The sequence below is a fragment of the Megascapheus bottae genome, chromosome 30 (genome assembly GCF_031878675.1).
Source record: "Megascapheus bottae isolate mThoBot1 chromosome 30, mThoBot2.hap1, whole genome shotgun sequence".
Classification (NCBI taxonomy): Eukaryota; Metazoa; Chordata; class Mammalia; order Rodentia; family Geomyidae; genus Megascapheus; species Megascapheus bottae.
In genome coordinates this window covers 6,458,288-6,473,169 of record NC_143538.1, presented here as the reverse complement: position 1 = coordinate 6,473,169, position 14,882 = coordinate 6,458,288, and the positions used below count along the sequence as shown (strand labels likewise).

The 14,882-nt window shown below is 42.2% G+C and overlaps 1 protein-coding gene across 4 annotated transcripts in view; it reads right to left on the bottom strand.

Moving 5' to 3' along the window:
• The window catches only part of Ube3a (ubiquitin protein ligase E3A), a 60,677-nt gene extending 49,107 nt beyond the window's left edge, over positions 1 to 11,570 (bottom strand). For 2 of the 4 annotated variants that reach the window (XM_090321771.1, XM_090321773.1), the window contains exons 1-2: positions 11,428 to 11,570; positions 8,122 to 8,193 (exon numbers count right to left, since the gene is read on the bottom strand). The gene's annotated coding sequence lies outside the window, so the exon portion shown is untranslated. Of the gene's footprint in view, positions 1 to 8,121; positions 8,194 to 10,833; positions 10,919 to 11,427 lie in introns of those variants that run through there. The other 2 variants (XM_090321772.1, XM_090321775.1) reach the window with 2 other exon arrangements.
• Between the last annotated feature and the right edge of the window lie 3,312 nt (positions 11,571 to 14,882).

Sequence of the window (14,882 nt, the reverse complement as noted above, 5' to 3'; positions counted from 1 at the left end):
AAGTGTGACAGTGCAAAATTTCACCACACTACTCCAAAAACATGCAATTTAAAACATACTGTTTCTGGAACCTTCCATTTAATATATGCAGACATAAAACACAGAAAGTGAAGCTGGACAAAAATAGATTATCAGCTGTTTATCTTCATGTTCTCATGCTGTCTGGAAGCTATATCACTTCAACTATCTTTTACATTTGTCTCTAGACAAACAAAGCCTTGAAGGAATCCCATAACCAGCAAATAGCTTAGTTGGGTTCCACAACAAATTTCAGCATTGGCCTCAGTGTCTATGACTCTAAAGAATACAGTACAATATGAGCTCTGTTACTTCTGATGCTAGGTCATAAAAATGGCATCAACTTCTTGCTCCCTCTGAGATGATCTCTGGCGGAATCTATTCAGCCATCCATCTGGCAAGGAAGTTAAGTAATTACATATATAAACGTGTTATGTGTTGACAACCTGCATCTATCTGCAGGTAAGAGAAGGAGCAAGCCTTTAGATGATTCTAGCCTCCAGACATCAACTCTACTAAAACGTGAATCACCTGAACAATCAAATTAAAGCGATTGTAAAAAAAAAAAAAAATCAAAGAGATTATAAAACCCAGTCAATCCCCAACATAATTATCTCTTTGAATAATAAAGTGATTAAGAAATAATAAAGAACTAAAAAATTAAAAACCAAAAGAACTGATAATGGACTGATGACTAAAAATATAAATGGCCAATAAATAATCTAAAAAATGTTCAATGTCCTTATTCATAAAGAAAATGCAAATCAGAAAACTTTGAGATTCTACTTCATCCTACACAGAATGGCTATCATCAAGGAAACAATAAATGCTGGCAAGAATGGAGAAAGAAAGAGATGACATTAAAACAGAAGGATAACCTGGGATTGGGAGGCAAAGTGAAAACAATGCAGATGTGGGCGAGAAGAAAACAACACTGATGCCAACACTAGGGATAGGAAAGCCAACAAGGACACAGGGAGGCACAAACATGCACCTTTCTTTTTTTTGTTTTGGTGGACCATGGGGCATGAAGTAGGCCTGAGTGCTGTCCCTGAGCTCTTCAGCTCAAGGCTACTGTCCTACCCTTGAGCCAAGCCCCACTTTCCATTTTCTAGAGGTTAACTGGAGATGAGTCTCAGGTCCTTTTGTGCCTGGGCTGACTTTGAACCTTGATCCTCAGATACCAGACTCCTGAGTAGCTAGGATTACAGGCGTGAGCCACTGCATCCGGCCATGTGCCCTTATATATAGCTAATAGAAATAAATAAGTGCAGTAACTATGAAAGTAAATGTGGAAGCTCTGCAAAAACCTAAAAGAACTGCCACGTGATCCAGTTATACCACTTCTAAGTGCATATCCCAATGAATATAAGTGATACAATAAGCATAGACGTTCACATTCATGTTTATTGCAGCACTATTCATAATAACTAAGCTTTTACCAGCCCAGCTGCCCATCAGCCAATGAATGGATAAATACAGTATATACATATACATAATGTATATGTGCCGGGACCAGCCGGCAGCAAACCAGGGTTCGCAGATTGGGGTTCCTGAAATAGGGGGCAAGGACTAGGAAAAAATAGAAGATAGACAGACACACCGGGTCCGGGATGTCTGCAGTCCAGGTAAAGACTGCCCCGTTTATTTTCCACTCCAGCTTCTTCCCTTCTTGAGACCCAGGGAACTTCCAGGTGTTACATTCATATGGTAAATCTCAGGTCATTTAAACAGAATAAGGCCAGAAAACAATAAGACAATAAAGCCATTGTCTGATGCAAATCAAGGTACAGTTTGATTCCACTCTGGCTCCCAACATATATGTATATACATATATGAAATTACATCATTTAAAGAATAGATGAAAAATGAGCCAGATTCAGAAGACTAGTATCATGTATTTTCCCTCAAACATAGAATCTAGACTTCAAAGAATAGGTAGGTAGACAGGAAGACAGATAGGACAGGATAAGTACATGTATGTGTACATATGAATATGAATGTAAAGGGGGATGGCTTAGAGATGGAATAGTTACTGGAGCAAAAAAAGGGTGATATAGATACATTATATGCATGCATAAAAATAGCACAATGAAACTCATTTAAAAATTTTAAAGAGGTGGAAAAGGATTTAGTAATGGGATGAATAATATAGTGTATTAGATACCTTTATAGAAATATCACACATGAAAGAGTACTCTAATTTTTGGTAAGCTGAATTCTTGTGACACTAACGTAGAGTACTCCATGAGGTTTCAAGCTATGGATGCTCAGACCTACTTACTTCAAAAGAAAGGTACAAATTAAACTTCTGTGATTTTTTTTTTCCTTTTCCTTTGGTGCATGCTGGTCTTGGACTTCAATTTAGGGCCAGGGGACTGTCCCTTAGCTTTTTTGCTCAAAGCTAGATGACTACTTGAGCCATAGCTCCAATTCTGTCTTTCTGATGGTTAATTGGAGTATAGAGCCTCACAGACTTTTCCTGACTATCCTGGCTTCAAACAACGATCTGTCTCCTGGATAGCTAGGATTATGAGGATGAACCACAGGCACCCAGAAAAAAATTTAATAATTATAAGAGTATTCAACTGTATGTATCCTTAGCTTCCCCCAATTGTGGGGCCCCTTAAAACTATATATAACTATTTTTCCTCATGGGGGTTTCCTTACAACTACAAATCACAGATACCAAGGGTTTTTCCTCAATGGGTACCTCTTTAAAACTGTTTATCGCAGGTACTAAGGGCCTACTGCATTCACCATTATCATTCCTCAGCAGCTTTATTCAAACTTCCCAAAACAAAAACCTACACATAGGTACATGACCACTGCAGCATTACTTATAACAGCAAACTAGCTAACAATTTAAACTATTCAACAGTGAGATATATAAAATTTAAATACAAAGATAATGGAAAATGACACAGTAGTAAAACAAGTATGTACCAACATGCATATCTCAAAAATTTAATACTGGTTCAAACTGCAAACTAATGAAAGATATGTGCAAAACCTATGTGTAAAAATTTGAACACAATATCATGAACACATGAACCCATACAAGTATAAAAACAAGAATATAAAACATTAACTTTAATAAAATAGTTGGTATTCTGCACAATGAGAAAGGGTTTAAGACTATTTTAATAGGCACATCTATTGTCCAGCTCAAATCCATTTATGTATTAGTTCATCCCTCCCTTTCCTTTATGCTTTCATTTAGCCCTATAGATGTGAAGTTATTTTATGTGGGAGTAAACACACGATGTCACACTAAATTAAATACCCAGAAGATCATCTTAATTATTACAATAATCTGAAATATACTGCCCAATTATACATGATTTGCGAAGTGGATAACATACTGAGTTAAATAATACCTAAGACTCCAGTTCAACAAATGGCTCAGCACACTTGTCAGCCTTGGTGAGGTAGGGAAGCACTAGCAGAAGGCTGGCAGAGGAGAAGTGAGACCTACTTCAAAAATAGCCAATGCAAAAGGGGGCTGGAGGTATGGTTCAAGTGGCAAGAATTCTCACCTAGCAAGCTCAAAGCCCTAAATTCAATCCCGGTACTACCAAAAAATTAATTTAAAAATTCCAATCTGGAGAGTAGCAGTAGGTTTTACTACCTAAGTTAACAGACATCAGTTTAATTTCCTATTTTCCATCTTCTTTATTTAAGCTTGTTTAAGAGGTTAAAGGACTGGTGAAGTGGGCAAGATGCTGAATAACAATGAACTAGCTTTAGAAATTAGAGGGCTGGGAGTTAAGAAACTAGTGATTTAGATTATCATAAATAGTGTATGTATTTTTTCACTACCAACTCAGAACTACAGGCTCATTTCAGAAAGCTAGGATAGAATAGTGTTATCCAATTAATCTGCATGAAATGGTATTTATCAATTAGCACATGTCAAAAACAGTGGATGTGTTCAAAAGACCTAATTTTTCAATGAAACTTGTCCTTGTATGAATTAATGTGTGCTAATAAAAAAATCATTTAAAAATTCCTCCCCTGAAAAACAAGCGTATTTAACAATGACAAATGAGTCTCATTTATGCACACTGTATGGTTACTAAAACTATAAATGCGTGCATGTGTGCACACACAAACATAATAGAAATTTTAAGAAAAAAATGGCTATACATATGAAAATTGTATAATGAAACCCATTATTTTGTGTAATTAAAAACTAGAAAGCACTAAAAAGCTAGAAATATTCCATTTTTCTCCCTATACCTATTATTTTTATATAGAAAATACCACTAGACATTTAATACTTTCTCTTCTAAAGAAGGGCATTCTTTATATAAAATAACAGGTAGGAAAGTATTTTTTGGAACTATAAAGAGGAACATTCTTGCAGTGTTACAGGTATCAAGTGAGAAAAAAAGATTGACAGTTCCAGAGAGCAACAAATGCAAGGAAATAACTAAATTTCAGGTTTGCCCTTGGTAAATGGTACATTCCCGGTAGTTTATTGTATTTTTCTCTGTACTGGCCATCTACTTAACTGGGGGGAAAGACTGAATTTCTTTACTTCACAAAGACTATTCACAAATGAACCAGGTGTGGTGGTACATGATAGAAGCAGGGTGACAACAACCTGGAAGCCCATGAAGGCTCCATATAAAGTCTGAGGTGAGCCTGCGCTACACAGCAAGAACCAGTTACCAAAGAAAAGTTAAAGTAAAATTAAAGTAAATGAATGATGGTGTGGCTAAAGGTAATACGGGAAATCTAAAACTCCTTTTTCAAATTTGAGAGGAAGGCTGCTTGCTATCAGAAGCATCAGATGGATAAGCCATCCATTTGATAGATTCAGAGCCAGGATGAGGGAAAAACTAGTGAGTCTCTTATCACAACGAATAAGCTAGGTATGGTGGCACTGGATTGTCATCCTGCTACACAAAAGGCATGCATAGAACTGCAGCCTAGCAGCTCAAGACAAGATTTTAACTGAAAAATAAATTAATACTGGTTTAAGAATGACTCAAGTGATAGTTGCCTAACAAGAGTTCAACATTGAGTACAAAATCCATTTAGGGGAAAGCACACTTAGGGGGGAAAAAAAGGGAGGTGGGTAAAAGGATGACTAGAAAAAAACTAAAAGCCTGCAGAATACCAAGACAGTTTAAAAAGAAAAAGCTGCAGGCTGGTGACTCATGCCTATAATCACAGCTACTTCAAAGGCTGAGATCTAGAATATCATAGTTCAAAGCCAGCCAGAGCAGAAAAGTCCACTATCTCCAAAACTAAGCAGCAAAAGGCGCTTTTGGGCTGATGATGTGACTTACTAGAATACCAGCTGAACAAGCAAACCAGGCAGGTGTGAAGCCCTGAATTCAAACCCCAGTATGGTATATATGTGTGTGTGTTTGGGGGGGTGGGGGGGCAGGGAAGCTAGGGATGTAGCTCAGTAGTAAAAGCATTTCCCTAGCATGCACAAGGCCCAGGGTTCCATCTCCAGGATTGAGGACAAAGAAACTTTTTCATGTTTGATTTCTGTAACTTAATATTACTTGAAGGGTATCATGAAGGGTACAGAACACCAACTTGTGGAACACAGTGAAGTAAGAGTAACAGCAGCAGACTCCACATAGGAAAGTCAAGTTTCATATATGGAGAATTCTACTGGCTAAGTATTCATAGGGAAGGTGGCTTGGCAATAGAGTGCTTGCCTAACATGCACAAAGCCCTGGATTTCTTTAGCACCACATAAACAGAAAAGGCTGGAAGGAAATGGCTCTGTGGCTCAAGTGGCAGAGCACTAGCCTGAGCAAAAAAGGTTCAAGGACAGTGGCCAGGCCCTGAGTTCAAGCTCCAGACTGGCAAAAAAAAAAAAAAAAATTAAATGTAGTTAAAAATTTAAAATAAACTCATACACTATAAATCTCCAAAAGTAATGGTTGGTTAAGAATGTTAACAGAAAAAGAAAAGGGATGGGGAGGGGGAAACAAAGTTTCCATCACCTATTAAAAGCTACAGGGTCATTTTGTACATTATGAATTCATTTTTAAGAACTATTACATATGAAAGTATAATCCCCTGAAATAGCAAAGCAAGTATCATTTCATTTGACAGATAAAGAAACAAAGACTTAAAAAGTTAAATGACATGCTCTGACTAGATGACAGCTAGAGGAGACAGGTAAATGAAAAATCTTCTGACACTGAAGTTAATGGCTCTTTCTTCCATTTCAATTATCCTTGGTGGGTTTTATTCACTTGTTGAAATTCTGAAGCACTTAAAATTTTATAATTCTAAGGAGGTAAGTCATAAGTGTTAGAATCAAATGGCAACTGGCTTATGGCATAACTTGATGTGCAAATAGTAACTTAAAAATGTTCATTTTATTTCCCTTCCAGATATGCCTAACATCTCTCCAAACATTTATCCAATTAGCATTTACTTGGTACCTATAACACAGACCACAGCACTCCAAACTTCTTTTTGATATTTATTAAAACTGAAAGCTGACAAAAGATATTCGCTGCAGATTAAAAAAAAAAACAAACAACTTATTTAAGTGGGTCATGGTGGCTCACTCCTGTAATTCTAGCTACTCCCAGGCTGAGATCTGAGGATCAAGGTTCAAAAGCCAGCCTCGGCACAAAAGGACCTGAGACTCATCTCCCTCCAATTAACCTCTAGAAAATGAAGTGGTGCTTGGCTCAAAGGTAGGGAGGTATAGTCTTGAACTCTTCAGGGACAGTGCCCAGGCCTAGTTCAAGCCCCATGACCCATCCCAGCCCCGGCAAAAAAGACTTACTTCTGGGAGTTTGGCCTATTGACAGAGTGCTTGCCTAGCACACACTAAGACCCAGAGGTTCCATTCCTCAGTACCATATACATAAAAAGCTGGAAGTGGTACTGAGGCTCAAGTGGTAGAGCTCTATCTTTGAGAAGGCCCAAGGACAGTGCTCAGGCCCTGATTTCAAGCCCCAGGACTGGCAAAAAAAAAAAAAAAAGGCTAAGAGAATATATCTAAGTATTTCATTACAAGCATCTCATGTTTGGATATGTTTCTAGAAGATAATACTATTTCTATTTAATGCAATTTTATACCACTTTAAATAAATACAAGGTTGTCCATAAGTGGTACCTTGTTCCCTGCTAGAATATGACAAAACCAACATTATGTTCCCAGAAGTGGGCAGACAATCACAAAGGACAACTACTCTTTCCAACAGATAGGACAGAACATGAACCAATATATCCACGGTTCTGAATAAAAACCCAACACTTGTGAGCAAGTGGTCTGAGTGACACTAAGAAAACGACTTTAAAGCCTTATAGTTCATATGTAATGAATAATCTTTAAGTCATACTCAAATTTACAACATCTATGAATTACCTGAAGCTAAAATGATAACCTCTCCTCAGAAAAATGTGTTTTGTTAGTATCAGAGTAAAGGTACATATTTATTTCAAACAAACATACACAAACATACACGTGCATGCACACACACACGCTACATGGCAGATGAGTATTAGACTGGAACCAAAATGTGAAGAAATGTATGTCAGAAGGCTATATACCAAAGAAAAGAAGCAAAACAGTAAGTCACTGGTGTTATACGTATTAGGTAGGAGGGGCTGAGCCTATAGAAATGTCTCATGCCTAGAAGGATTGGGAGACTCAAGTTCCATTATTTGATAAGGTTTCAGATGATAATAAATGGTGTTGTATGGAGAAATCAAAGTATCTGCTTCCAAAGGCAGGTGTTTCTTGCCTCTGTGGCGTCTGAAACCTAGCAAAGCTCAGAGACCACAGTAGGTAGCTAACAAATGTTAGCTGGCCATTTGCTGACTGATTCAGACATATTCTAGTACTATAGTCTGAACCCTTTGCCCCTTCCCCCCAAAAAATTGCTAAATTGAAATACCCAGGTTAAAATTCCCAAATTGATATTCCTAAATTAAAAGTCTAATCTAAGCTGAGGGTATTAAGGAGTGAGAATTTGGGGAGGATAACCCTTATGAGTGGGGTCAACACCCACCCTTAAATAAGAGACCAAACAGAACCCCTTTTACTCTTCTACTACATAAGGTTACAAGTAAAAAGATACTGTCTAAGAACCACAGGTGGACCCTCACCAGATATCCATGAATTTTCCAGCACTTTGATCTTGGGACTTCTCAGCCTCCGTAACTGTGAGAAATAAGTTTCTGTTCAAAAGAAAAAAAATTAGTGGGCTGGGAATTTAGCTCAATGGTATAGCAATTGCCTACCACACACCAGGCCATGGGTCTGATACACAGCACCACCAAAAAAAAACAAAAACAAAAAAAAGGGGGGTTTTTGTTTTTCATTTTCTGTAAAAGCCACCCAGTCTGGTATTTTATTGTAGCATCCTGAACAGACTAAGACAATTCTGGTAAACAACTCTGGAGGGAGATCATAGCTGTTAAGAGTGAGTTCACAGTGGGAAAGAAAACAAGCATTAGAAAGCATAACACACAATAGTCCACTACCAAGACCATTTAGTAAAATTGGGTAACAAGACTTTAAAGGAAATACATATCCAGTGTCTGTGTACTAGACACTTTACATACCTTAATCCTCACAAATCTGAGATAGTCTCACCATCCTGTTTTATAAATAACAAAACTATAGGACGCCAAAAATAAAAGGAAGTCCTAATTGCAAAGCTGTTTATTTCCAGTATATATTCCATAGTATCTTTGGTTTTTACATTGTCTTTACTTAGAAATGAGGTTGTAAAAAAATGTCTAAACCTTCATGAAGAGAGCATCTATGACCTTTTTTTTTTTTAAATATAACCCTTTTGGCACATGCATTACTTACTTGAAAACTTGCTCACAAAAATCAGAAAGCTATATTTAATAGCTGTGTATGCACTTAACACAATGCTTCAAATTGGGCCTATGCAAAAGAGATCTTAACAGAAAGTGAAATATAACTGAAGAACATTCTTAAGGAAAAAAACACATTTGGAAATATTATTTCAAGTGCTTGAAAAATCTAGATATGGCCCACAATATTATTGGGTCATGATAGTTAACCAGACATAAACAAATTATCACACAAAAAGCAATTGCAGTAGAAGTGAAATAGAAATTATGTTTTAGTAACTGTTACATGTCAAAGACACTGTAACCCAAAGGATTGTTAGATTACTGAATGAATGTTTTCCTTCTCACATTTGTGATCACTAGTAGCATTAGAAAATTAAATTTTTTTTGTGTGCCAGTCCTGGGGCTTGAACTCAGGGTCTGAGCACTGTCCTTGGTTTTTTTTTCTCTCAAGGCTAGTGTGCTCTACCACTTAAGCCACAGCACTACTTCCAGCTATTTTCTGTGAATGTAGTACCAAAGAATCGAACCCAGGGCTTGATGCATGCTAGGCAAGCACTTTGCCACTAGGCCACGCTCCTGGCCCCAGAGAGTTAATTTTTTTAAGTAATTAAGGAAGATAGATTTTAAGAGAGACAAAATAAAAGCAGCCCATAAAATTTCTGAGAAGGAATCACAACGTCATTTTCAAGCTCTGTATAATGTTAAACTCCTCAGGTTTCATCAGGGGCAATGTTCAGAGGACAGTGTGTGCACAACTTAGCAAGTTAAATATTAACACAATTAGACTTTCACAGCCTACATTCTGATTTTGCAGAAAAAGACTGAGTTCTCTTTGTATTTTGTGTTTGTATATATGTATGTGACATATAAAGACTATTTTTTGAAGCCATTTCTGGTTTTGGTTTTGGTTTTTGAATGAATCTTGTTCAAGCATGTATCTATTAGTACTTACGGATTTCTGAGCATCCTTGGGGCTTATCAACAGTATCAATAATCAATAGTGTATTCATTAAAATTATTGTAGGAGCTTATATTTCAGGGTATCAAATTCCAAAACACTTCCCATTATATATACCAAGACAAAATTTTCTTTTTATCTCTCCTAAATTCTAAATTCCACGATTGTCAAATGACCTCTTTAGTAAGGATACTAATTAGTCAGTGGTATGAGGAACACGTCTCAACCCACTTGTACAATTTATTCAACCAATGGACTACATGTCTTTGACACAATGACTTCACAGTAGCATTTCTTAAAACTAAATCATTTATTTCAAAACCCCATCCTGCTCCAAAATTTCTGGAATGATCTACTGCTTCTAGTGGAATAATCCAAAATTATGGGTCAAATCGGTATTCTGATTTGCAAGCAACAACCTTGCACCATAAACCCCGTATGCTGCTCAGTATACATGTGCACCGGCCCAATAGCCATTTAATACATATAATCCCACCAGCTCTTGTACTGTTTCTATTTTAGCTCGTTTATAGGAAGCATTTTTTTAACTGAATTATCTTTCGAGGATTCTAAGGTAAACGAAATCCGTGACTGTATTAAAATCATACAGAAGGACTAAACACATCCAATTCTGACTTGAATCAAAGCCTCCACACCAAGATAAGGAAAGAATCCTTTTTTTTTTTCATTTGACAACTGTAAGGAAAAAAAAAAAAGGGAGGGGGGGGAGAGGATAACAACTGGCTCGCACGTTTGCATTTAAATTTAATCCAGCAAGCCTTCTCCTGGCTCAATTCAGTAACTCCAGAATCCCGGTGACCAGAAAGAAAATAAATAAAAAATAAAAAAAAAAAAAACCCGCGAGGAAATGACCCGCGAGGCACGAATCCTCGGGTTTGACAAGGCCAAAATTAAAAAAAAAAAAAAAAATCATCCGCCCGCCCTTCCCGGAGATCAAGCCACAGGCCCGCCCCCGCCCCCACCCCACGACCCCCACCGAGCAACGCGTCCCAAGATGTCTGCCCCCAAACCTCGAGAATGCCGAGAAAGAGCTCCCCGGTCCAAGCCCAGAAGGCCCTGCCTTTCCCAGCCTTGGGGTGGGAAGGAGGGAGGGAAGCGAGAGAGAGGAGAGAGAGGAGAGGGAGAGAGAGGAGGAGAGGGAGAAAGAGAGGCGAGAGAGCTCTGGCGATCCTGGCTCCGCGGAATGGAATGGAAGGGAAGGGGGAGGGGGAGGACGAGGAGGAGGAGGGAGGAGGGAGGGGGGGCGCCCAAATCTCGACGCGACGCGACGCTCCGCCACGTCCGCCCCGCCCCGCCCCGGGGCCCCCGCAGCCCGAGTCCCCCCTCGGGGTGACAAAACCCTCCCTCCGGCGCTCGGCCAGGACTGACAGTTGAGGCTGCAGCAGCCGCGGCCACCCGGAGGCCCAGTCCTGGCGCCGCCCCCCACCCCTCCCCCTGCAGAACGCGCGCCCCCCCCAACCCTCGCCGTGGGCGGGGGCGGAGGGGGAGGGGAGGGTCGCCATCCCCGCCAGAGCCGGGGGCCCCCCACCCCCGAGGGGCGCGGGGGAGGGGCGCGGGAGGAAGCGCGCCCCGGGGCCCAGGCCGCGGCCCCGGCCCACACTGACCTGTCTCGGCCCCCGCACCCAGGCTGCTGCTCCCGCAGCTGCGGCTGCCTCGCTGCTGGTGGTCGTCGCCCGCGCCCGCCGCCTCCGCCCGCCACCGCCTCGTTCCCTTTCGCTGGCGCCACCGCCGGAGCTCATGCGGGACCCGCGCTTCCTTCTGAGGAAACGGGAGGCCGGGAAGACGGGGGCACCCGGACCACCGAAAACCCGGCGCGGAGGCGCGCTCGCCGCGGCTGTCGGTTCCTCACGGAGGGGGCTGCGGGGCCGGCGGCGGGGAGCAGGCCGCGATCCACTCCGACGCGGAGCCTGAGGGGAGGGCGACGCGGCCGGCGACCCGGGCTCGGCCGAGCGACGGAGGGGGTGGGGGCGAAGCCTCGGTCGGCGGCGGATGAGGACGCGGGGACGAGGCGCGCGTGCCGGCCAAGGATGGCGCGTCGAGCTCCTCAGAGAAGGCGAAAAAGCCCCTGGTGGTCTCCTGGAGTCACCCCGAACCCCGCGCCACCATCTTGGGAGAAACCACGGATCTCGCGACCGCCAGCGCGCAAAGACGGGAGGACTGGCTGGGCGGGCCGAGTATCCCAGCAGGCAGCGCGCGCGCCGACCAGCCGCCCGGGCTCAGGCTCCATCCAGGCCGCGACGCGAGGACGTGGGGGCGGGGCCGAGGCGCGCGGGCCCGGGGTGACGTCGTCGGCCACGCCCCCTCGCGCCCCGCTCGGCCCGCCTCCTGCTCGCCGTCGCCGCCGGCGCGGGGACGGGTGGGAAGGGGACAGGGCTTGCGGCTTGGCGGAGACCTACCAGGGTCCGTCGCCATCTTGAGATTGGGTTAAAAGGGGTGTGTGTGTGGTGGGGGGGGGGAGGCAATAAGACCTCTTAGCTCTCGTCTCTTAGGCCCCCCCTCCTGAAAGAACGGGGGTTCTCACTGCAACCAGCGGGGTGGGGAGGGGGAGCCCCCCCGCCGGGACGATGACCGAGCCCTGCTGGTCTCCCTTCGTGCCTGCCATGAGGTGACAGATTTCAGTCGTGTCTTAACGTCCCCAGCCCCCGAGCAAGAGCAGGTGCTGACCTCCCCCGCCCCACCCCACCCCACCCCCGAGCTGCCCTCGTCAAGGCTGCCACGGGCCGCAGGCCCCGCAGCCCTCCCGAGACCCAAGGTCAGGGGCCTGGGCCTGAGCCTGGGCCTGGGCCTGGGCCTGGCCTGCGCTGGCCGGGGCCTCACCTCCCGAGCGCCGGGCCCCGGGCCCCCGACAGCCGTAGCTGGCTGCCTGGCTCGCTTTTTTTTCATTTTTTTTTTCCCTCCCTGAAACAGGTTTTGTTTTATGACTCTGCAAAATCATAAAGAGTCCCTAAAATAACAATTAAGCTGACAACTTGGCAGATTAGAGCCGTAAAATACTACAGGAGGACCCAGTCATCTAGAATCGGATTTTGCTTGTATCCTAACAATCAGTACCCACAGAGTTCCCCACCCCCACCCCCATGGCCATTCTAACAGCATCCTTGGATAGGTGTGAGTATGCATAAAAAGTAGGTGTGTATCTGTGAGCAAATGCAGCTGGTTACAGCTTGGGGATGGGTTAAACGTGGGCACACGGATGTGCATATTTTTACAGCTGGTTATCTATGCCTAGATGTTTTTACAACTATATCCAACTGTAAAAAAAAAAAAAGCTATAAAAATATATGAAGAAATTGTTTTCCGGGCTGATGACATTATTAAGGTTTCTAAGATATTGTTAAATATCTATTTTTCATTTCTACCCTCTCACCCCAATAACTAAACAATATTAGGACTGTATCCATGTGAAGATGCTAATAGCTACTCCATCTGAAGCAGAAGCTCTCTGAATAAAGGAGACGTGATTTGTGATCTGAAGCGTCAGAATGTAGCTGCAATCCCTGAATTGTAAAGACTGAAGGGAAATAAATTTTCTTTCAGATGTTAAATGACTATACGGTTTGTCACTAAGGTCAAAGAGGATCCTTTTAGTTTATTCATATTAACTCTGTTCTTATGGGTAATATTAGCATCCCACTTGATTCAAGAATTATTTGGATTTGTCCATTTTCAGATGTAGAAGTGTATGGTGGTGCATGGCTTTAATCTCAGCACTCAAGAGGTCAGAAGCATCTCAAGTTCCAGACCAGCCTGGACTTACAAAAAAATTAAAAAGACCCTAAAAATAAGAAATGCAGTTGAGAAGGAAGGAAGAATGAGAACAGTGTGTTTAGTGTGGAAGGAATCCTCTGAATACCAGCAGTGTTCTACTTCCTTATGTGTCACTTTTAATGAGAAATATTCTTCTCCCATAACAGAACCAAGTTTTCCATTAGATATTTTTCCCCCCAAGAAAAGTAGCTGGTTATCTAAGTATGAATGAGACAATATAATTTCTAAAACATATAATTTCCAGTTGTAGCATAAAAGGAGGAATTTTTGTTCTTACTGCTTTTTGTGCTTTTAATTTTATTTTTTTAGTTTTGTGAGGGATTACAATAATGGGATTATAGCCCTGAAGTACCACGCCACACTTGGCTGGAGCAGCAGTTTGTTTTTTGGGGTTTTTTTTTTTGTTTGTTTGTTTTTTGGGGGTTTTTTTTGCCAGCTCTGGGCCTTGAACTCAGGGCCTGAGTACTGTCCTTGGGCTTTTTTCCTCAAGGCTAGTGCTCTACCACTTGAGCCACAGCACCACTTCCAGCTTTTCTATGTATGTGGTACTGAGGAATTGAACCTGGGTCTCTGCACACTAGGCAAGCACTCTACCTCTAGGACAAACTCCCAGCCCTCAGTTTTAACCTTATAAATCATAAGATCATAAATCATTGATACATACTCAATATCTTATGCAATCTTAAAACTTCTACAGTTTATCCAAAACTGCACCAGGCTTTGGAAAACCATAAAAGACAACCATGATACCTGCCCTTAAATCACATACGTGGTTTCCTCTTCACACCTGTGAATCCTTTTTTTTTTTTTTTCTTTTTCCAGTGTAACCCAACACTTCAGTGATTATGGGGTTATCTGCTAGTATAAAGCTGCTAATCCTGACCAGGCTTTTCTAAATTGAAACACTTTTGCCTGGAACTATCAGTGAAGTTGGATTTTTTTTGGGGGGGGGCCAGTCCTGGGCTTGAGCTCAGGGCCTGAGCACTGTCCTTGGACTTTCTCAAGGCTAGAGCTCTACCACTTGAGCCTCAGCACCACTTCGGGCTTTTTTCTATGAATGTGGTACCGAGGAATCGAACCCGGGTCTTCATGCATGCTAGGCAAGCACTTTAACCACTAGGCCAAACTCCCGGCCCTGAAGTTGGATTTTTTGACAAAAACCAGTTGTTGCTCAAACTTTCATATCGATGGGCTGAGTGTATGACTCAAGTAATAGAACAACCTATCTCAAGCAGAGGACCCTGAGTTCAAACCCTAGTATCACACAGACACACACACACCACACACACAC